The sequence below is a fragment of the Callorhinus ursinus genome, unplaced genomic scaffold, assembly GCF_003265705.2.
Source record: "Callorhinus ursinus isolate GAN/ISIS: 27379988/994484 unplaced genomic scaffold, GSC_fseal_2.0 scaffold15, whole genome shotgun sequence".
In the NCBI taxonomy this organism is placed as follows: domain Eukaryota; kingdom Metazoa; phylum Chordata; class Mammalia; order Carnivora; family Otariidae; genus Callorhinus; species Callorhinus ursinus.
In genome coordinates, this window is record NW_027397077.1 from 13,846,176 (window position 1) to 13,869,434 (window position 23,259).

General features: G+C 37.6%; 1 protein-coding gene and 1 pseudogene across 28 annotated transcripts in view; one reads left to right on the top strand and one right to left on the bottom strand.

Annotated features, from left to right (window-relative positions):
- The window catches only part of SLMAP (sarcolemma associated protein), a 194,358-nt gene that overhangs the window by 38,769 nt on the left and 132,330 nt on the right, over positions 1-23,259 (top strand). The gene's annotated exons all lie outside the window — the stretch shown is intronic.
- On the bottom strand, positions 346-17,668 carry LOC112833726 (pyruvate dehydrogenase E1 component subunit alpha, somatic form, mitochondrial-like; annotated as a pseudogene).

A 23,259-nucleotide genomic window follows, 5' to 3' on the forward strand; every position in this document is an offset into this window, starting at 1 on the left:
AAACATTTTGAACTATGATTTTGTGTTTGTTGGTTTGTTTCAGTTAAAAAATCCATTTTTTCATATAGAAGAGACTGGTAACCTGTTTTCTTCTGTGGAGGGGAATTAGGAAAACTGTGGGACATAGGAAAGAAGTTGTACTTTTCACTGCACCACTGGATCTTTGGAACCCATTACATTTTTCCCCCAAAATTTTAAACTTAATTTTATAGCATGGCATAAACATTCATAAAATTTTTGTTTGTTTTATGGGTTTTATTTCTCTTAAAGTTGAGACCACAAAATTTCTTAAAGTTGATCATGAATGTTCCATTGAAGGCATAATGATAAATTTACAGTCTTCCTTTAAATGATCCCCTTAAATTTGATTCACTGATTTGCACCATAAACTTTTTTTTTTTAAGATTTTTATTTATTTATCTGAGAGAGAGAGAACGAGAGGGAGAGGCGAGCCTGATGTGGAACTCAATCCCAGGACCCTGGGATCATGACCGAGCTGAAGGCAGATGCTTAACCAACTGAGCCACCCAGGCGCCCCTGCACCATAAACTTTGAAAGTGGATTGTTGGGGCGTCTGGGTGGCTCAGTCAGTTAGGCGTCAGACTCTTGGGTTTTGGCTCAGGTCATGATCTCAGGGTTGTGGGATTTAGCTCCGAGTCGGGCTCCACACTCAGTGTGGAGTTTGCTTGAGAGTCTCTCTCGCTCTCTCTCCCCTTCTCTGTTTGCCCCTCCCCCCGCTTGTGTGCTCACACCCGTGCTCTCTCTCTCGCTCAAATAAAAATAAATAAATAAATAAATATTTAAAAGGTGGATTGTTGCTATAGATAGATGTCTTAATTCTTCTAAAATTGGTTCATAATCAACTGCTGCAAACTGAACTGTATTTTCAGTTTCTTTACCCACCTCAACATCAGTTTCCTTTAATTCTTCAACACTGACAGTATTGCTGTCTACTATTCTGTCTTTGAGAAGCATAATGAGGTCACTCTTCTTGAATTTCTTCTTGAGTATGATAACTGACTTCAGGATCACTCATACTGTGTCCTTGATAGTGGTGAGTCTGTAGCTCATCAGCATGGCCCCTATTACACATCTGTAATAGGCAGCTGCAATCTCTGTTGCTTCCTGGACACATAGAACATACATTCCATCTGCTCTTACCCCAGGAATAAAATTGTCTCTCTTGTAGTAATCAGTGCTGGCTGCTGCTCTCTCAGCAGATGCTCCCATTCCATAGCGGTTATTCTTACAGATGAAAATAAATGATGATTTCCACAAAACTGCCATATTGTAATTTTCAAATATAAAGTCAAGCAGAACTCCTCTTTTCCATTGTGTTTATAGGCCAGACGAATACCAGCAACCGGGGGGACCAGATCTCTGATGATGCCATTGCCCCAGTAGCAGTTCTTGGTGTACATGTGCATTGATCCTTTCTTTTCTTTAGTACAACCTTCTCTTTGTCCTATAAACTCTGTAGATTCTGGGACAGAAGGTCCACAAGTAAAGTTAAAGCAGTGAGCCCAGTAAGGCTGAGATGAGATGGTCCATGATATTTATCCAATCTCAAGTTCCCCACAACCTTCCTGACATTTCACAAGTGACAAAAACCAGGAATAATGTTCTGTTAATGCTCTTGGCGAACAGTCTGTATCATTCTGTACTATTTGACTCCTTTTCCCTGCCGAGCACTGTTGTGATAGGAGGGGCCCTCTTTTAACCCATGAAGGTCACATTTCTTGATTTCAAATGTAGCATCATTTGCAAAGTTATAGGATATGCCACTAGCAAGCACTCTGCTAGCCGTGACAGGCAGGAAATAGTGAGTATCTTCCTCTTAGAGCATCTTCCTCTTGAGTGCAGGCTGTGGTGGTAGCTGCAATGGTGGTGATGATGTCCTTCTCTACACTGGGCCATAGGCCCACAAACATTTTTTTAAGGGTGTACAATATTCATGAATGGGTTGTAATTTTCTTAACCATTCTTCCACTGGTGAGTAACTATGTAACTACATAGTTTCAATTTTTTGAAACTATTATAAATTTTGCTTTGTTGAATATCGTTATACTTAGATCTTTATTCATATTTTTTCTTTAGACTGAATTTTTAGAAGTAAATCAAAAGGCACATTTTAAGGGGTGCCTGGGTGGCTCAGTTGGTTAAGCATCTGCCTTCAGCTTGGGTCATTATCCTGGGGTCCGGGGATTAAGCCCCGTGTTACTTCTCCCTCTGCCTCTCCCCCCTTCTCATGTGCTTTCTCTCTCTCTCTCTCTTTCTCTCAAATAAATAAATAAAATCTTTAAAAAAAAAAAAAGAAAGGCACATATTAAGAGCTTCCTTGGTATGTTTTGCCAAACTGCTTTCCAGACAGGTTGTGCCAATTTATACTCCCATGATCAGCTTGTGAAAATCTTTCTCTTATGTCACTCTTGGAAACACTGAATATTTATTATTTAAGATACTTACTGCTACTTTTATCAGTAACAAATTGAATCCCTTAAATTTTTATATTTCAAGGTTATTTAATATATGTGTGTATATATTTATTCTTCTTATCCTTCCTTTGTTCATTGGCTTTTCAAAAACAGCCTTATTAAAGTATGATTTACACTCCATAAAATTCTGCCATTGTAAATGTAAGTTGAGTCTACCTGAAGTTAAAGATTTTTAGTAAATCTATAGTTTTGCAACCATCACCATAATCCATCTGTAAAACATTTTCATCACCCAAAAATTTCCCTTTGGCCCATTTGCATTCAGTTCTTGATCCCACACCCAGCTTTAGGCAACCACTGATATGCTTTCTATCTCTGTAAAGAATTTGCATACTCTAGAAATATCAAATAAACAAAATCATATGCAATCCTTTGTGAATGGCTTCTTTCACTTAGCATTGTGTTTTTGAGGTTCATCTATGTTGTAGAATATATCAATAGTTCATTTTTTTATTATGTTATGTTAATTTTTAAAAATTTTACTATGTTAGTCACCATACATCATTAGTTTTTGATATATCTTATTTATTCAGTAGTTGATAGGCATTTGGTTTGTTTCCACCTTTTGATTATTATAAACAATGCTACTAGGAACATTTGTATACATTTCTCTGTGTCTTTCATTTCTCTTGGGTAGATACCTAGGAACCCTTTAAATTTCACATCATTACTTAGCCACAAAAGTGTTTTTTCAAAAGGATAATAGCACTAGATTTGAGAAGAAACACAGTTATATGATATAAAGAACTAAAGTGGAATGATTGGCACGGGTAAGTGAAAAGTTCAAGACATATAGTATGACTGTGTAACAATGGAAACCACTTCAGGATTTTTTGGTAGATGAGCAACTATCAGAACCTAAAGCCAAGTGAAGGCAAATAAAATCAGTGGGCGTCAAAATAAACATTGAAAACTTTGGCTCCATGAAAAATGAGAAAAATGGAAATGGGACATCATTTGCATTCATTATGAGAGAAAAATGAAAATATGTAACACATAAAATACCCTTTTTAACCTAAAAGAAGGCCATTAAGTAAGACTATTGTAGATAAACAGGCCAACGAAACAAGCAGTACATTCATTCAAGATAAATATACATAGCAAATAAACATTCATTCTTGCTAGTGATCACAGAAATAAGTATTGTACAAATAGACTATATTAAGTTAGCAAAATTGATAGTGCTAGAAAGATTATGGTAGTGTTGTTGCTTCATACGTTGATCTAGTTCACGTGCAAAGCAACGTGGAAAGCCTGTCCAGATCTTTGGAATCGTAAGATTTTGAAGTAACTTTCATTTTAGCTTCCTTGAATGTAATTAAAAGTTTTTAATAGTAAATCACTAAGGGAGGGAATAAATCAAAAGATAAGAAAACAGCCGCAGATTTTCCCCATGTGCTGAAGTTGAGTCCGGTTGTGTTTTCTCTCCACTCTGTGTCTGGGACTCATTCCAACTCTGGAGGCACTAACCCAACTCAGCTTTTTGTCTTTCTGGCCCAGAGAGCGCATGTTTGCTCTGCTGGAGTCTGAATCCTGCTTTTACAGCTTTGGCTAAATTCTGGATCCAGTTGTTCTTTAATCCAATGACTCACACCTGGGGAGTTCCCCACCCCACTGCAAGAGAAAATGCTATAAACTTTCCCGTCTGGAGTAAATCTGTCATGTTCTTTCTTAATTTTACTGATTTTGCTTTAGGCACTCATATGAAAATATGCTTCCTGTTGATTTTTTTTTTAAGTTCCTTGTGGAGTTCTTCTGTATGGGTGGGACCAAACACTTGTGTCACTCCCAGTTAGTACTCTATAGCACAGTTATCCAACAATATGTGATTTTTCAGTTTGACAAATTGTCTACCTAAAAGTGATAAAATCAAGAAATGGAAATTGACCCTTGCTGTATTTATTTTCCCCCTGCATCTTTCAAGTTATCTTTTTTCTTCCAACATCAAAAATTCTTTCCATCTCTGATAAGTTTATTTATTGCATTGATAATATTTTTCCCTAATTACTAACATTATAGGTTTCTACATCATCTATGCTTATAAATACTTTTCCTTGTTATATAAGGCTGTAAGATTTTTATATTACTGGTTGAGCTTATGTGAAGTCATAGGTAATGTGTAACAATCAAGAAGTTAGGAATGATAAAAAGCAAAAAAAATCTTAATCATTTTATTAATGCTTGACAGTGGTTTTGGTTTATTAAGAAATATATTACCAATTTTCTGTATATAAAGCAACCATAAATACTCTTCTACTACAACTGGAATAGTCTCTTCCTGTAGGTAGTGGGAGCTGTGTTTAGTCTCTTTAGGCGTTTTCACTCAAATTGGCTTGACTACTTAAGGATATCAGGAAGAGAGGGCCCTGTAGGTTCTATTAATTTTTGAAAAATTAATGCAACAGAATCAAAAAGTTCAGACTGTTATGTGATTTGACTTCTTGATCTCTGGTTTCTGCCAGCTTATTTAGGTCACTTATAGCGTCTCTTGTTACATTGGGAGAGGTATATTTCCCTAGCCTCTTGGATGTTTCTTTCCCTGATTTTTCTTACTCTTTTCTGACTGTCCTATCTGATATTCCTTCAAGCATTTTCTTCATTAATTTCTCCTTAAATGCTTGTGTTCCTAAAAGTTCAGTCATTGTTTTCCCTGTAATTGTTACTTTTGGATCATCTCATACATCACAATAATTTTAATAACCACGCAAATGCTGATGCCTTTCAGATATCTTGAGCTGGAAGGTCCGAGGTTTCTATCTTCTGCCTGCTTACATTTACTCACTTGGATATCCTATGGAGACTCCAAAAGCAATAGACCCTAAACTGAAATGAATCATTCACTCACCCTCCCCCACATATTTCCAAATATAGATACTGGCATTATCATCTGCCCAGTAACCCACACTAGACACTGCTGCCTTCAACACTGAGCCCAAAGGATCTATCACTAAACCCCTTTTACTACTAACGCTGCCCTAGTTTAGAACATTATTATTTCTTTATTTTAGTAGCCTCATAACTGGGCTCCCTGCCTTCAGTCTAGTACCCCTCAAGCCATCCCCACCCCGTGTGCAATGTCAGTTTGATCTCAGTACTTTCCTTCCTAATCCCTATAGTGGCAAGTCCTTTATCGTCATACAATAAAAGTTGGTCTGCTATATATGTCTTAAAAGGCTTGGTGACTGCTTACCTCTCCAGCCTCAGTCCTGTACTTCACATGCCAGGCCCCCTCCTCCGCCTCCCCCCACCCCGTGTTGTTTCTTACCTCTCTTTGCTCACTGTGTTTCAATCCCTTCTCTACTCATCTTGACTCATTCTTACTCCGCCTTCATGACTCAGGATGGACAGCTCCTTTAGGAAGTCACTTCTGAATCCTCAGGGTGCCCTTTCAAGTGTCCTTCCTCTCTGCTGGATTATTATTTGTTAGTATATGAAACTGATTTTTCTCTTATTTAAAGAAAAAATTATCTTGACTTCACTTTCCCTTCAAGCTATTGTTCATTTTTTTGATAATTTTTTTTTTATTGAGGTATAGTTGATGCACAACGTTATATTAGTTTCAGGTATGCAACATGATGAGTTAGTATTTGTATATATTGGGAAGTAATCACCACAGTAAGTCTACTTAACATTGATCATCATACGTAGTTAGAGAATTTTTGTCTTGTGATGAGAACTCTTAGGATCTCTTCTAGCAACATTCACATAGACAATACAATAGTCACTATGCTGTACATTACATCCCTGTGACATATTTATTTTATAACGAGAATTTTGTATGTTTTGACACCCTTCATCCATTTCTCCTGACCCCCAACCCCTGCCTCTAGCAACCACCAGTCTGTTCTCTCTATGAGCTTGTTTTTTTGTTTTGTTTTGTTTTTAGATCCCACATGTAAGTGAGATCATATAGTATCTGTCTTTCTCTGATTTATTTCATTTAGCATAAGTGAAATAAGGTCAGTCTATGTTATCACCAATGGCAAGATTTCATTCTTTTAATGGCTGAATAATATTCCATGGTGTGTGTGTATGTGTGTGTGTGTGTGTGTGTGTGTGTGTGTGTGTGTATCACATTTTCTTTATTCATCCATCAGTGGGCACTTAGGTTGTCTCCATATGTTGGCTATTGTAAATAATGCTGCAATGAACATGGGGGCACATATATATTTTTGAGTTAGTGTTTTCATTTTCCTCAGGTAAATACCCAGAAGTGGAATTCCTGGATCATATGGTAGTTATATTTTAAGTTTTTTTGAGGAACCTTCATCCCATTTTCCGTAGTGGCCGCACCAATTCACATTCCCACCAGTAGTGCACAGGGATCTGTTGTCTCTGCATACTTGCCAACACTTTATTTCTTGTCTTTTTGATAATAGCCATTCCAACAGGTATGAAGTCATACCTCATTGTGGTTTTGATTTATATTTCCCTGATGATTGGTGATGTTGAGCATCTTCTCATGTACCTGTTAGACATCTATATGTCTTCTTTGGAAAAATGTCTATTGAGATCCTCTGCCCGTTTTTTAATCAGATTGTTTTTTTTTTTTTTTGTCTTGTGTTGGATGAGGTCTTTATATATTTTGGATATTTACTCCTTATTAGATAAATGATTTGCATATATTTTCTCTTATTCAATAGGTTGCCTTTTTTGTTGATGGTTTTCTTGGCTGTGTATGCTCATTTCTTTGCTTCCCTTTAGAGCAAAACCTTTTTTTTTTTTAGAGTTTATTTATTCATTTGAGAGAGAGAGAGAGAGCACAAGCAGAGGGGAGGGCAGAGGGAGAGGGAGAAGCAGACTCTCCACTGAGGAGGGAGTCTGACATGGGGCTCCATCCCAGGACCTGGAGATCATGACCTGAGCCAAAGGCAGATGCTTAACCATCTGAGCTACCTAGGCATCCCTAGAGCAAAACTTCTTAAAAGATTTGTCTATATGTGTGGTTTCTCATTCCTCTCATTTATTTTCTCTTGACTCATTCTGGTCAGGCTTTCTTTCCTTTTTTTTTTTAAGAGAGGGAAAGAAAGACAGAGGTGGGGGGAGGGGCAGAGGGAGAGGGAGAGAGAGAGAATCTTAAGCAGGCTCCACGCCCAGCATGGAGCCCAGTATGAGGCTCGATCTGACAACCCTAAGATCATGACCTGAGCTGAACTCAAGAGTCAGATGCTTAACCTACTGAGCCACCCAGGTGCCCCTTTCTGGTCAAGCTTTCATTCACTGCTACTTCCATATAGTTCTTGTCAAGGTCATTAGTGGCTTCCAGGTTGCTTTTCCAGAGGTCAGTCTTTGTGTTTTTTTATCTTACTTGATTTTCCAGTATTATTTGACATAGTTGATTTCTCCCACATTCTTGGAAAACATCATTCCCATAGCTTTGGGGACACACCACTTTCCCTTGGTTCTTCTCATATTTCACTGGCCAACTTTTAAAATTTCTTTTGCTTGGTCTTTTTCTCCCTGACCTATAAATTTTAGACTGCTCCAAGCTCTGTCCTTGGTCTTCTTGTCTGTCTTCTTGCTGTCTTGATGATTTCATCCTGTCTCTTGACTTTAAATTCTTTGTATTTGCTAATGACAATCAAATTTTTATCTCAAGCCCAGACTTCTTTCCCGAGCTGTAAGCTCATATCCAGCTGTTTTTTGACATTTCCACCTGATGTCTAACAGATACCTCAAATTTAATATGTCCAAAGCCAAAGTCCTAACCCCTCCTTCAACCTCAATAAAAAAAACAAAACAATGGGGTGCCTGCGTGGCTCAGTCATTAAGCGTCTGCCTTCGGCTCAGGTCATGATGCTGGGGTGCTGGGATAGAGCCCCGCATCGGGCTCCCTGCTCTGTGGGAAGCCTGCTTCTCCCTCTCCCACTGCCCTTGCTTGTCTACCCTCTGTCCCTGTGTCCCTGTCTGTCAAATAAATAAATAAAATCTTTAAAAACAACAACAACAAAAAACAGAAACAAGAAACAAAAAACAAAACCTCTCACCTTTAGCCCTTCCAGCTCACATAGAGGCAACTGCATCCTTCTCAGTTGACTTGGGTTAAAAACTTTGGTATTGCTCTTGACTCCTCTCTTTCATATTGTACACCCGATCTGTCAGGAAATCTTATGCTGTACAAATTGCATTTCCTGTATATGCTGTGTTGTGTAAAAGGTTAATGTTATGCTTTTTCAGCTTTACAACACTTTTATTTTAAGGGCAGGAATCCTGAAGACCATAGTTTTACCAAGTCTCTTAGTTTGAATTACCCCAGGTAAAGAATTCTGGTGGGTTGCTGAAGCTATCCCATTCAGAATTGAATCCTATAATATGAAAGAACAAAAAGGAAGTGAGCTGCAAAAACTCTTAAATACAGTTCAAAAGTCAGTGATTTTACCTCCGAAGTCTGTTCTTCATGTGTGCAAGATGATGACTAGTTTACTAACCCTTTTGAATTTATTGAACTTCTTTCCTCTTTGATCTCCCTTGATTGTTTAATTCTTTTCTTTCTAGCAGATTCTGTTTTTGTATGTTTTTCTCTCATGTAGTTAAGTGTGTATCCCTGTTTCTTTTTCTTCTTTTCATCTTCCTTTCACTCTCTTCCCCTAAATGACTATAATGTGGAATTGAAAATTTGCTAGACTTATGTAATAAAATTTTACATCTTTCTTAATTTTAAAAGTTTAACTATTTAGGGTTCTTTTTGTTGAGATAAGCACTATGAACATTTTATATACATTCTTTCAGATTTTTGTTTTCTAATGGTGTATTACCATTAGAATCTATTCATTCTTTTTGTAAAAGTATATATCATTTTTGTAAAAAGGGATCACTGTACATCATGATATATTTTAATTTCAGTACCAATAACTCTACCTCATTTTTTGATGATTGTGATATTGTGATTGTGATGTCTGATATTTCATCAGATCAGCATAATGTAGTTTGGTTAGGTGTTAGCTATTTCCAGTTTTTAACTTCTATTAAACCTTGCTTAGTGAACATGCTTATGCATTTGCCATTGTATGTGTGTGTGTGAATATTTCAATGTTTCTATAGGTTATATTTCTGGATGTGGAATTACTCAAAGAGTATAAGCATTAAAAATCTTCATAGGTATTGCTGAATCATTTTCCAAAAATGTTGTAGCAGTTTATATTCTCATGCCCAGTATGTGAGACTGCTGTTTTTCCACATTCTTGCCAGAGCCAAGTATAACACTAGTTTTAATTTTTGCCAGACTGATATTGACCACTCTGTTAATTGCCCATCTTCCTGAGCTTTTAGGTCTTTTGAGAGTTTTGGAGTTAAACATGCTTATTTACCCCTTCCCATACATGTCTCTCTCTCTTTTTATTTTATTTTTTAAAGAGATTTTTATTTATTTGAGAGAGAGAATGCGAGGTGGGGGTGGGTGGTGGTTACAGGAAGAGGGAGAGAGAGAATCCCAAGCCGACTCCCGACTGAGCATAGAGCAGGATGTGGGCTCAATCGCGCGACCCTGAGATCAAGAGTCAGACGCTCAACTGACTGAGCCACCCAGGCAACCCCTCCCCCTTTTTAAACAGAAAATTCAAATAGTATAGGAGGGTGTAATGGAGAGACCTCTCCGCCCTGGTAGTTTAAAGGGTGTCCAAGTGGCATTTTGAGTTTTGAACTGAGTGAGTTACAGCCTTCTATTTGCATTATTCTATGACTTGACTGTGTTTCCAGCCTGTCACTCAGGGCCAAGAGTATAGTAGGGCTCTTGTTTAGAAATAGAATTATGACATCTGCTAAATATCTTGTGGCTTAACTTATTCATAAGTTGGTTCACAATGTTAATTGAATTGTATGTAGATTGCTAATCTATGTTAATATTTTCTAAGTTTATTTACATATACCTGAGAGTAGTATTTTCCTTTTGATTTAATTTTGAATAGGGAATTCCCTGATCCATATTGTGATATGTGTTTTACATTTTTCATAAAATGTTTTTAGTTTACGCTGTGAGACAAAGATTTAGCTGCTTTCCTTCTGTGCACAGGTTGTGGTTATTTATGGTAATAGTCACATGTAATGGGGGCAATGGCATTCTATTTTTAACACCTGTATGTGTTAGAGTTCAGCTGTTACTGATCTATTTATATCTCTATCAGCTGTTTACTATTTAATTGACAAAGAACTTTATTTTTAAGAACTTTAACTAATAAAGTCTTGCATCAGTTCCTTTGACTAAAGAAAGTAAAAAATGACTACATATTTATGTATCTCCTGTGGATTTAATAGTAATAGTTGCCATTTATTTTTTTATAGCTTAAACATGATTTAATGTGGTATATTAATCTATAATTATCAGAACTGATCTGGGTGGTTGACAATGTTTTGTATGTATATTTTTTCCCTCCCATTTGTTTAGTGTGTACAAATACTGTGCTTAGTGCTTTACATGCTTAGCATAACACTTAGCAAACACTCTGAGGTAGGTACTGATATTATCCTCAATTTATAAATAGAGACTTTTTATAAGCACCTTTTTATAACTAAAGGATGGCTCAGATAGGTTAAGTAACACTAAGTAATACTGAAGGTCACACAGTAAGTTAGAAAATGCTAGAGGTGGAATTCAAATCTTTAATGTATGCTCTGTTTTATATAGCATGTTATTTGGATGTAATACAGTTTGGCCTATCCTATGTAAATCAAAACCTTTTAGCTTCCATTGTAGAGTATGAATTATTTAACGTATTTGTTCTACATTTAAAAAAATCATTTGTGACTTGTGCCTGTGGGAACTTTCTGACAGGCAATGAATGTTATAGATAAGAAAGGATGGGATAATAGTGCTATTCCAAGTGTGATTTGGACATGAAGGTTTGGGAGTTAGCTGGTTAACTTAGAATAAAGCCTTGAGTCTCTAATTTAGGTGTTTATTTAGTGAGAAATGTTATCTGAGAGAAATCTTATTTGTTAAAGTGTTTAAACTGGGCTTCAGAAAGAAAAGGAGGCTTTAACAAGTGAAGAGTGTGGGTGGGTGGAAGCAAGGGCTCTTCAGGTCCAAGAACAGCATAAGCAAACACACGGAGGCTTAGGGCTTGTGTGGGGAATTGCTAGTAGTTAAGCAAGGCTGGAATGGATGATACTTTTTTTTTTTTTTTTAAGTAGGCTCCACATTCCCTTTTATAAAGGGAAACAAAGTGGTCAAGTTTGCATTTTAAGATATAACTCTAGCATCAGTGTGAAGGATGGAGAGTGTGGAATCACAGTCCTCATCTTATGGGCTCAGGTTATGGGCCTGGGTTAGAGGGACGGTAATGAGAAGGAAAAGGCAGGGTGGAATTGAGAGATTGTTCTGAATCACAATTCATAGGAATTGGTGACATATTAGATGTCTTACGGGGTTATTGGTATTATTTATTGTTACTAATAGTATTTGTTATTTCTACTGTTTTGTACTTGCTCTAAGTGGCTTCTGATAGTCACATTTACTATATTATTAGTAGGCTGATGGCTGAATTCTTGTCCAGAGGTGCTCAGGAAATGGTGGGTAAATGATGGAATGAATCTGGGGTGTAAATATTACATTCATGAAATATTTATTTAAAATTCAATTTGGTGTTGGGGCACATGGGTGGTGCAGTCAGTTGAGCCTCTGACTCTTGGTTTCTGTTCAGGTCCTGATGTCAGGGTCATGAGATCGATGCCTACATCAAGCCCTGTCAGGCACCATGCTCAGCGCAGGGTCAGCTTGAGATTCTCTCCCTCTCTCTCTCTCAAAATAAATAAATCTTTAAAAAATACTGTTTGGTATTTATTCAGCAGGCATTTTGTTTATGTCTAGGGATATCACTGAGAAAAAGGGATACCACTGATCCTGATCTTCACAGAATTTGCCATAGTGATGAGGAGTCTAATAGAACTTATTTGCTGTTCTTACTTTCTGTGTAATCCTTGGGCATATGATTTAACTCCTGATCCTGTCTGATCATGTGGAATACTGCTTATGTCATAGTGTTCTGAAGTTTTGATGAGGTAATGTGTGTAAAGTGCCTAGCATAGTCCCTGGCATAAGCAAATGCTTGTTCTCTTTAATCTCCCATGGACACAGAAGCTAGGAAACATAGTTTATTAGGATTGTTTGTTAAGTGAGTGACAATAGGTAGCAAATGCATTTTTGAAGGAAATTTTATTTTTTATTTTTATTTTTCTTAAAGATTTTATTTATTTATTCATGAGAGACAGAGAGAGAGAGAGAGGCAGAGGCAGAGGGAGAAGCAGGCTCCCCACCGAGCAGGGAGCCCAATGCGGGACTCGATCCCAGGATCCCGGGATCATGACCCGAGCTGAAGGCAGATGCTTGACCGACTGAGCCACCCAGGCGTCCCTTGAAGGAAATTTTAGAAGTTTACCTGTCATGATGATTTCGTATCCTAAAACCTAATTGCTGTTTTATTTTCTCCACTGTAAGTATAGATAGGTCACTTGGCTTGTGTGTCAGCCTTGATTTGCTGATCTATAAAATGATCAGAAGCATTCTTACTTCACAGGGTGATTGGGAGAAATATTAGATAGTGGATATGAAATTATCAGACAAACGTAAGTACATAGCTGAATGGTTGAGGTCAAAGAGTTTAAAATGTACATCTCTCCCAGCTACTAGCTTGGGAGGCCCTTTGGCAAGTTACTTAACCTCTCTTAGTTCTAATTTATCTGTAGTAGAGGGATAATAAAACATGTATCTCTATAAGATTGTTGTAAAGATTAAGTGAAAGAATGCATAGGAAGTAGTTTATCCAAGCACATGGTAAGCACTCAAAAACTTGTGATTATTGTATATTATGTGGTCTCCTTTTGACACTATTGAACAGTGAACTCTAGTAGACAAACTAGGGCCTCTGGGTTATACTCAACCCTGTAAGGGGTTTATTTTCTTCCGTCCCAATATTATTTCCCATCTTAGTCAAAATGATTGTTCCATAAATTACATTGTTCTTATTTCTATTTATTCACTTAATCCTCAGTTAGTGACTTTGTTTTCTTTTCTCTTTCCAAGTAGAATTATAATTTTTAAAGAACTCAGCTGTGAATGTGTGACTTTTCAAAACCTTGAGATGATAAATCTCTGGAAGAATTAATTATCACTAAAAATGAGGAGACAAGGGGTGCCTGGGTGGCTCAGCTGGTTACGTGTCTGCCTTCTGCTCAGGTCATGATCCCACCATCTTGGGATGGAGCCCCACATTGGCCTCCCTGCTCTGTGGGGAGTCTGCTTCTCCCTCTCCTTCTGCCCCTCGTGTGTGTGTGTGTGTGTGTGTGCGCGCGTGCGCGCACACTTTCTTTCTCTGCGCTCTGTGTCAATTAATAAAATCTTTAAAAAAAATGAAGAGACATGATTAAAGACCAGGGTGTTCTGACATTATAATTATATGCCAGGGCACCTGCTCAGTTGGAAGAACATGTGACTTTTGATATTGGGGTTGTGAGTTTGAACCCCATGTTGGGTGTAGAGATTACTTTAAAATCTTTACAAAAGATTATATGCCAGTCTCAGTGGCTGTGTCTAAAGGATGGAAAAGGCCATCATGGTTATTTTCATTACCTTATTAAGCATTTTAAAAAGCTATAAATGGGGGTACCTGGGTGGCTCAGTCAGTTAAGTATCTGCCTTTGGCTCAGGTCATGATCCTGGGTCCTGGGATGAAGTCCTGCATCGGGCTCCTTGCTCAGCAAGGAGCCTGCTTCTCCCTCTGCCTGCCACTCCCCCTGCTTGTGTTCTCTCTCTCTGACAAATAAGTAAAATCTTTAAATAAAAATAAAAATCGAAATAAAAAGCTATGAATGTTCTTTTGGGGGGGTAGATGTGCTATTTTATCTTTCAACATTTCCATTGAATTTGTTTGCCAAATAAAGTGTTTTATGTGTGGGTAGTTTTATATATATATATATACATACATTTTATTTTTTTAAGTAAGATCTAAATTCCTGTATTTTCCAATTTTGCCAGTCTTTAATGGAAACTTTTTTTTTTAGTTTCATCTTCCCCACCTCTTATGACTATATACATTAATGTCAGCTGTCCTTAGACTGAGCCTGTTGTGTGCATTATTAAATAATACAAGGCTACATCCTTTAAACCTAATGACTTTGTTCAGTATTTCCCACAAATGTGATCACAGTGGTTTACTTTTGTGGCAAACAAGGCTGTTATTCTATGGGTGAGGTTTTTAACTATCAGAGATAAAGAGTGGAGGTGCAATTTGTTGTTTCAGCTGATCTCAGGGTGGTTTAAGGTAACATTTTGTGAGGAAAATAATGACCTATAAAGTATAATCAGAGTATTGTGTATTTAAAATATCACAATATCCCCTTGTTCTATCTCTACTATGCTAAAATACATGTTTTTGTTTTTTTTAAGATTTATTTATTTGAGATAGAATGAGCACAAGTTGGGGGAGGGGCAAAGAGTAAGGGAAAAGCAGACTCATGGCTGAGCAAGGAGCCAGAGGATGTGAGGGTGTGGGGCTCCATCCCAGGACCCTGGGGTCAGGACCTGAACTGAAGGCAGATGCTAAACTGACTGCGCCACCCAGAAACCCCCATGGTATTTTTTATAAATACCTACTTATTTTATATCTTAAAAGATTTCATTTATTTATTTTAGAGAGAGAGAGAAAGAGCTAGCATGAGGGAGGGAGAGGGACAAACAGACTCTGTGCTGAGTGGGGAGCCCGATGTGGGGCTCAATCTCATGACCCTGGGACCATGACCTGAGCTGAAACCAAGAGTCGACGCTTAACGAACTGCGTCACCCCAGATGCCCCAATACCCACTTATTTTAAATATTGAATAAAGAATTTGGTATTCTTTGAGGTAATTGGAGGCTTCTTGGGTCTAAAAAATTGAGTTTGGGATCAGTATCTGTTCTTTAATACCAATTACCCTAAGTAGGAGCCTTAAAGACAAAGTTGAATGCATCTTGCTGGGATTAACACACCATGAGAGGAGAAAATAATCAGGATTTGCTTGTCAACCTATCAGTTTTGGGATGTGGGAAATAGGTTAATCTCCTTTGGATTAGAATTTGTTGTAGGCTTTCAAAAGCCTCACCTCTCAGAACTAATATGATATATTTATTTTGTATCTTCCTGAGCTTCAGAAATCTAATTTACTTTGTCCTGAATTCTCAATGAAGGATTGTCACAATTTGCGTATTTAAGAAGGATGTAGTCATTCTAGCTTTATTTTGTATGTTTTGTGATGTTCTCATTAAATTTAAAAAATTTTTTCCTTCCTACCTTCTCTGTTCTTCATAATCTTATCTCTGTTCCTATGTAGAAAGATAGAAATATTTTTTCTTCTTTCTCTTTTGTGAGCTGTCTCCATAAGAAGAAATTATTGTACAATGAATGTGCCTAGAATATCACTTGGAGATGGAAAAATCTTGGCAAGTTCATAACATTTGCAAGACGTTTGGGTGGACAAGTTTATTCCTTTTTTTTTTTTTAAGATTTTATTTATTTGACAGAGAGACACAGTGAGAGAGGAAACACAAGCAGGGGGAGTGGGAGAGGGAGAAGCAGGCTTTCTACGGAGCAGGGAGCCCGATGTGGGGCTCGATCCCAGGACCCTGGGATCATGACCTGAGCCGAAGGCAGACGTCCAACGACTGAGCCACCCAGGCGCCCTGGACACATTCATTCTAGTTTACATGTGAGATTTCATTTTGGTGGAGAACATTTTGCCGCTTTTCTATGTGTTTTCCTATAGCATATGAATAAAACTTTGTATCTCCCCCTTCAGTGGCACAACTTCTTTGCTAGTCAGGAAGCCAAGAAGGTTATATAAACAAAAAATATATATAAAATATATAAACAAATTCATATATAACATCCATTATGTATTCTAAGAAATAACTAAATTGTTGGTGGCCAAAAAAAATGTATAAGTCATGGATCTCCCTATTTCTAGTTACTCCCACTGCAAATCATCCTACACACAGCTGCCAGGTTATCAGAGCTGTTAGAATAATCTCCCTAAAACAATATTTGCATCAAATCCTTTAGTAGTGGCTTCTCTTAAGAAACCTCAACTCCTTAGTACAGTGTGGAATGCCCTTTCTTATAGCTTCACTTTATCTTGCATTTCCCCACTTCTTACTTTGTTTGATTTTTGTTACCCTCTGGGGCTGGGCATTAACTATATATAAATGTACTGCAATACCTGTGCCTCTTCCACCTCCTCTTTCTCCTTGCCTTTCATTCAGATCACCACCCTCACTTGTAAGTGCCTTCTTAGCAACTAACTGTGCCTAACTGTTCTTTTCAGCAGCCTCTCAGGATTTTGGTACTTAATACATACTCTCTTATTCTCAGTGTAGAGGTGCTCTGCATTTGATTTTATGGATTTGCAATCTCTCCAAGACAGGTGCCAAGTAAATGATTTGCCTTAATGGTGGAGTTAGAGTTGACATTTATAATAATAATAATATAATAAATAATAAATTCTTATTCTGATTGCTTCAGTAAAACTTCATAAACAAAGTGATATTTCATAAGTTTGTACTCAAAGACCAGAGAGTGTTTAAGTAGGAGAGGAGGAAGACAGCGTGGAGGTTTTAAAGGAGTAAGAATGTCAAATCTGCAATAGCTATGAGACCATGGCAAGCTACTTAATGTACCTGAGCCTCAGTTTCTTACTCTATAAAATGGAGATGGTAATATCTACTTAGTAGGATTGTTGTGAGGATCAGAAGTACCTGCACATAGCAGGCAGTCAGTAAATAGTACCTATTATTATAGATTAAGGATTTGTTTGACTTGGCCCTAGAAAAAATTAATAGATTGAAATAGAGCTAATGGGGGTGACGTCATGGAAAATGGCAAAGAAGGGAGCTCCAAAAATTGGTTCTCTCACCAAGACAGCTATTAAGCTAGCATGAACCGTCCAAAGCAATTATTTTACAATTCTTCAGTCTAGTCAAGCACTTGCAGCATCCAGTGGAGTGCTTAATGAAGAAAGAAGATGGTAAATTTCTGAGAATTTTGGTGTTTTGTGCAGTGACTACCATTTTCTATCCCCCAGCCTTGTGGCAGGCAGCTGGTGGTAGGGTGGCGCATGGTTCCTGATGTGACTTCCTTGTCCTTCAAAAATCGTGGTTGTATGTTTTGACTGCTGCTTTTGATTGCTGAGGGGCCAGCACAGAGACTGGCCATTGTTCCAGACCTCACAGGCTAAAGTGGCTTCCCTGGCATCTACCAAGGGAATTTAAATAGACAGAATACCCTTTTTTCTGATTGAATCCTGGCATTTAAGGAAATTTCTTGTCAGGACTCTGGCTGACCACAGAAATAACAGAACAGAGACTTCCATGACAACACACAATCAAGGAATACAGACTTCGCAAAAAAAAAGGTTGGAAGTCACTAAACAGACAGCTGTATTCTTCATCAAATAATAGCAATCCCTAGAAAGAGGAGAGAACCTAATTTCTAGAATTACCACATTACAATATTTAAAATTTCAGCAAAAATTACAAAACATACGAAGAAATAGAAACTATGGCCCATTCACAGGAGAAAAAAGAAATCCCTGAAGAAGCTCAGACAATGTACTTAATAGACAAAGAGTTTAATTACTTTAAATGTGTTCAGAATGCTGAAGGAAGACATGGACAAAGAACTAAAGGAAATCCGGCAAACAATGTGTAAAAAAGTGGGGAATATAAATATAGAAAAATTATAAAACATATAAGAGCTGAGATAAAAATCAGTGGCAGGTTTGGTGGCCAATTTGAGCAGGCAAAAGAAAGAATCAAAAAACTTGAAGATAGGGGCGTCTGGGTGGCTCAGTTGTTAGGCATCTGGATGGCTTAGTCGTTAAGCGTCTGCCTTCAGCTCAAGTCATGATCCCAGGGTCCTGGGATCGAACCCTGCATCGGGCTCCCTGCTCAGTGGAGAGCCTGCTTCTCCCTCTCCCACTCCCCCTGCTTGTGTTCCCTCTCTTGCTGTCTCTCTCTCTCTCTCTGTCAAATAAAATCTTAAAAAAAAAAAAAGAAAAACTTGAAGATAGGGCCATTGAAATACCCTGTCTGAGAACTAGAAAGAAAAAGATGAAGAAAAATAAACAGTACCTAAGGGACATCATCAAGTGTACCAACATACACATTATGAAAATACCAGAAGGCAAAGAGGGGGAGAGAATGGAACAGAAAAAATTTTTTGAAGAAATAAGGATAAAAATAATTTAATGGTTTAGCTCTTGTATTTAAGTCTTTGATCCATTTTGAGTTAATTTTTGTATATGGGATAAAGTAATTTTATTTTTTTGCCTGTGGTTACCCGGTTGTCCCAGGTCCATTTATTGAAGAGACTGTTCTTTTCCCATTGGATGGTCTTGGCACCTTTGTTGAAATTCAGTTGGATGTAGATGTACAGTTTTATTTCTAGACTCTTAATTTTACTTTTACTTAAGTATGCCTGTACTTATGCCTGTACCACACTGCTTTGATTACCATAGTTTTGTAGTGGGTTTTGGATTCAGAAAGTGTGGATCTACCAACTTTGTTCTTCTTTTTCAAGATTGTTTTGCCTATTCAGAGTCCCTTGAAATTCCATATGAATCTGAGGATTGAATTTTCCACTTCTGCAAAAAGGCTGATTTGAATTTTAATAGGGGTTGCACTAAATCTGTAGATCACTTTGGTTAATATTGACACCTTAACAATATTAAGTCTTTCAATCCATGAACGTGGGATGTCTTTCTATTTCTTTAGTATTTTGTAGTTTTCAATGTATAAGTCTTTTACCTCTTTAGTTAAATTTATTCCTAGGTGCTTTATTTAGTTGCTCTTATAAATGGAATTTCTTTCTTAATTTCCTTCCTGGATTGTTCATTGCTTATGTGTAGAAACACAACTGGTTTTTGTGTGTTTGTCTTGTAAGCTGCAACTTTGCTGAATTTGTTTATTAGCTCTAGTAGCTTTCTTGTGGGTTCTGTGGGATTTTTCCATATATAGAATCATGTCATCTGTGAATAGACATAGTTTACTTCTTCTCTTCCAATTTGGATGCCTTTTGTTTCTTTTTCTTGTGTCTGGCTAGAACTTCCAGTACAGCATTGCGTAGCAGTGGTGAAAGCAGGCTTGCTTTTCATGTTCCTGATGTTAGGAAGAAAGCTTTTACTCTTTCACCATTGAATATTAGGTTAGCTGTGGGATTTCCTTTATTATGTTAGGAAGTTCTTTTCTAATCCTAGCTTTCTGAGTTGTTGTTTTTTTTAAATCATAAAAGGGTGTTGGTTTTTCTGCATCAATTGACATGATTGTGTGGGGTTTTTCTTTCTATTAATGTGGTATGATACATTTATTGACTTTCTTATATTGAACCACTTGGGATAAATTCCACTTTTCAGCCAGTCTCTGCTTTTCCAGCTTGGGTAAATTGCAAGTTAGGCTGAACAGAGTTAAGGGCATTGCGTCAGTCCTTTAGGTAGCCCCAGTCAAGTTAGAATAGATAGACAAGATAATTTTTAATTTAGGTCTCCTCTGCTCTCTCTGGAACCAGGTACCAGGGTCTCACACTAGGAATGTAAGTGTAAGACTTCTGTTGTACCGGGGAAAGGGATGGGATAAGAGTAAATAATGCCACAAAGATGTCCTGCCATTTTTAAATTGCCTTTTTCCTGATTCATTGTTCAATTGGTTGCTGTAAGACTGTTTTCCAGAGTTCTAATTCTAACAAAGTTGTTTCTGACAGTTTCTACTTGTCTTTCAATGTTTCTGAAGGGGGATGGGAGCTCGGAGCTGCCCACTCTGCCATTTTGCTGATGTCACTTTCTTCATTTCTTTTTGATTTTTAAAAATTTCTTCCTTTTCACCTTTTATTTCTCTTAATGGATTATTTGTTATAGTTAGTCACTTGTGTCCAAATTTTATGTTCATTTCTGAAATTCTTTTTCTTTTCTTCAGTTCGTTCACCTTTTCTGGAGTTTTGTAATTGTGATTTATATTTCTTTTTATGTCTTTTTCACATCTTGAATTATTTTCTTAATGTCTCTTAGCTTGTTTTGAAATAGTGTAATTTTGATCTCCTTTCAAGGTTTGCCATTCATTATCTGTAGGGATGTTATTCTGTTCTTTGTCTCATTTTTCTTTTTTCTTTTTTTCTTTTTAAAGATTTTATTTATTTTTCAACAGAGAGAGAGAGACAGCGAGAGAGGGAACACAAGCAGGGGGAGTGGGAGAGGGAGAAGCAGGCCTCCCGCTGAGCAGGGAGCCCGATGTGGGACTCGATCCCAGGACCCTGGGATCATGACCTGAGCTGAAGGCAGACGCTTAACGACTAAGCCACCCAGGTGCCCCTTTGTCTCATTTTTCTTAAAATAACTGTATGGGATGGGACTTTAATATTTTTTTGTTGCTCATTTTTATGTGAAATTTGTTTTTCTGAACTTTTAGAAGGGGGTCATAGTTCAGGAGAATTTTTCTAATGTCACAGAGCTCCCTCTCCTGTTGTTTTTGTAAAATATTTAAAAATGTGATGGCTTCCTTTCCCTTTCTCCATTTTTATCTGGATGTTTTCTTTGTCTCTGTTGTCCCTGCCTTGCTCAGTTTTGGTTCCACATCAACTTCCCTCACTGTGTAGCCCTATCTTGGAAGGCAGTTTTTATTGGTAGGTTGATTTTAAGAATTTATATGGCTCTTACCACTCCAGTCTTTTTCAGAACTTAACTCATGCTCACTTGTTATTGGATTGGGCTAAACCTTTTCCATTTTCAACTTCTCCTCTCAAATTGGCCATCACACTGTCCAGTGAATACCTCATGACTGTTTTGATGTTCTCTTCAAGTCCCTCAAATGCGCCATTGCTTCCCTACGCATCCTCCTGTGCAGGTGCTAGTTTCATGTATGTCTGTGGCTATTGATGTTTTCCTCACTTTTATTTTGAGGTTCATGTGGATACCTTGTCACCTGCTTTTGTTGTAAATATTATCCATGGAATTTGGTTTTGCTATTTTAGTCGGTCTGTTTGGTTTAAAAATCTGTGACGAAGTATCTGCCATCTAGAGTTCATAATCCATTCGGCGTTCACATTTTAAAAACTCTCCTGTATGGGCTTAGAATTTCTGGCCCCAGGGCTATGGCATGCCTACTATATAGTTCTTTGTTCTGAAGTTTTAGTTCAAATGTGTTTGGATATTGCAAAACCTATCAGTGTAGAAGGGTTAGAAAAAAGCAGTTTAACTACTGGGTATTTACCCCAAAGATACAAATGTAGGGATCCGAAGGGGTATGTACATGCACCCTAATGTTTATAGCAGCAATGTCCACAATAGGCAAACTATGGAAAGAGCCAAGATGTCCATTGACAGATGAATGGATAAAGAAGATGTGGTGTATATATACACAATGGAATATTATGCAGCCATCAAAAGGAATGAGATCTTGCCATTTGCAACAACGTGAATGGAACTGGAGGGTATTATGCTGAGTGAAATAAGTCAATCAGAGAAAGACATGTATCATATGACCTCACTGATATGAGGAATTCTTAATCTCAGGAAACAAACTGAGGGTTGCTGGAGTGGTGGGGGGGTGGGAGGGATTGGGTGGCTGGGTGATGGACATTGGGGAGGGTATGTGCTATGGTGAGCGCTGTGAATTGTATAAGATTGTTGAATTACAGACCTGTACCTCTGAAACAAATAATACATTATATTGTTTAAAAAGAAGAAGAAGAAGATAGCAGGAAGGGAAAATGAAGGGGGGGAAATCAGAGGGGGAGACGAACCATGAGAGACTATGGACTCTGAGAAACAAACTGAGGGTTCTAGAGGGGATGGGGGTGGGGGAATGGGTTAGCCCGGTGATGGGTATTAAAGAGGGCACGTACTGAATGAAGCACTGGGTGTTATACGCAAACAATGAATCATGGAACATTACGTCAAAAACTAATGATGTAATGTATGGTGATTAACATAACATAATAAAAAAATTTTTTAAAAAGTTTATCATTGTAGTGGAAATGAAAGTATTTACAGATTTTAGTAAAGTTGAAAATGATGCAAAATGTATTTGTTTATGGAATGAAGAGCAAGAACTTTTTGAAGGCCAAAGAGCATATTATGCAACATGTGGAGTATAGTGCCTGTGTCATTGAAAGTAATCAGAATCAACAAGAGATGGGGAAAAGTGATGGGGGCAGGGAGAACCTTTTAGTTCAAGGACAACTATCAATGTCAGATTTCTGGGACCCTCACATTTATTTAGGGAAAAGCAAGGGGTTAATCAGAGATTAAGTCTGAAAACAGTATAAATTGAACTTTGGCCACAGGCCACAGAGGGTTTTATAAGTTCAGGGCTATTTAAACACTTGCTCAAAGTGAATGAATGTCTGGTGGCCAATGCAAACACTAGAGCTACTTGGGCATTCCTTACACTACTAGGAAATAAAGATAGTTAAAGCTTCAGTGGGATTTGAAAAACAATTTTAGAGTAGCCAAAACTGATCTCTTTTAAGGGAAAAAAAGGAAGAAGAAGAAGAAGCCTGATGGAAGAAGGTTTATCATCATAGAGGAGAAAAATATTTCTGGTTTAAAAGTGACAAAGGACCAGCTAACATATCTACTTATGGGAAATGCCTAAGCACAGGAAGCACAGTCTCTTGCAAACAAACTTCTTTATACCTTCAGGAACCTAACCCGTACATAGAAAAGCTTCTGTACAATTTAGACCGAATAATAGCAGATTGTTTCATAAAAGATGCACAAACATCACTTTTAGTATCAGTCTTCAGAAGGTTAAAAC